We start from the raw sequence: 1,224 nt of genomic DNA on the forward strand, positions 1-1,224 counted from the left end.
TTGAACTTTTTGGCAATAATTCTAAGCGGTATGTGTGGAGAAAACCAGACACTGCTCATCACTATGGGAAATAGGATTCTCTGGTCTGATGAGACGAAGATTGAACTTTTTGGCAATAATTCTAAGCGGTATGTGTGGATAAAACCAGGCACTGCTCATCACCTGTCCAATACAGTCCCAACAGTGAAACATGGTGGTGGCAGCATCATGCTATGGGGGTGTTTTTCAGCTGCAGGAACAGGACGACTGGTTGCAATTGAAGGAAAGATGAATGTGGCCAAGTACAGAGATATCCTGGAAGAAAACCTCTTCCAGAGTGCTCAGGACCTCAGACTGGGCCGAAGGTTCACCTTCCAACAAGACAATGACCCTAAGCACATAGCTAAAATAACCAAGGAGTGGCTTTGGGACAACCCTGCGACCATTCTTGACTGGCCCAGCCAGAACCCTGACCTAAACTCAATTGAGCATCTCTGGAGAGACCTGAAAATGGCTGTCCACCAACATTCACCATCCAACCTGACGGAACTGGTGAGGATCTGCAAGGAAGAATGGCAGAGGACCCCCAAATCCAGGTGTGAAAAACTTGGCTGTACTAGCTCAAAAGCGTGCTTCTACTCAATACTGAGCAAAGGGTCTGAATACTTATGACCATGTGATATTTCAGTTTTTCTTTTGTAATAAATTTGCAAAAATGTCTACATTCCTGTTTTTTTCTGTCAATATGGGGTTCTGAGTGTACATTAATGAGAAATAAAATGAACTTTTTTGATTTTAGAAAATGGCTGCAATGAAACAAAGAGTGACAAATTTAAAAGGGTCTGAATACTTTCCGTACCCACTGTGTGTATATATATATACACATATATATATATGTATATGTATGTATATAAGTTGCTACACAGATTTGAGTGCGTACCCTAAAATCAATGTTTTCCAACCTTGGTGTCGCGACAACTTGTGGAGTTGTCTGAACTGTAATTGATAAAAAAAATTACTAATCAAAACAATTGAACTTATTACTATTATTGCTTCTTTTTATAATTATGATTAAAAACACCACACACTATCTTAAACAACTGTACATTTTCACTCTGTATGTGCAACACAGCATAACAAACATGATAACACTAATTCTAGAGGGGAAAAAATGGCTCAGGAGTTGTCAGAAATGTCTCACTGTTGCTGAGCTCCAGAGATGCAGTGGGGAGATGGGAGAAAGTT

This window comes from Cynoglossus semilaevis, chromosome Z, assembly GCF_000523025.1.
Source record: "Cynoglossus semilaevis isolate Cse_v1.0 chromosome Z, Cse_v1.0, whole genome shotgun sequence".
In the NCBI taxonomy this organism is placed as follows: domain Eukaryota; kingdom Metazoa; phylum Chordata; class Actinopteri; order Pleuronectiformes; family Cynoglossidae; genus Cynoglossus; species Cynoglossus semilaevis.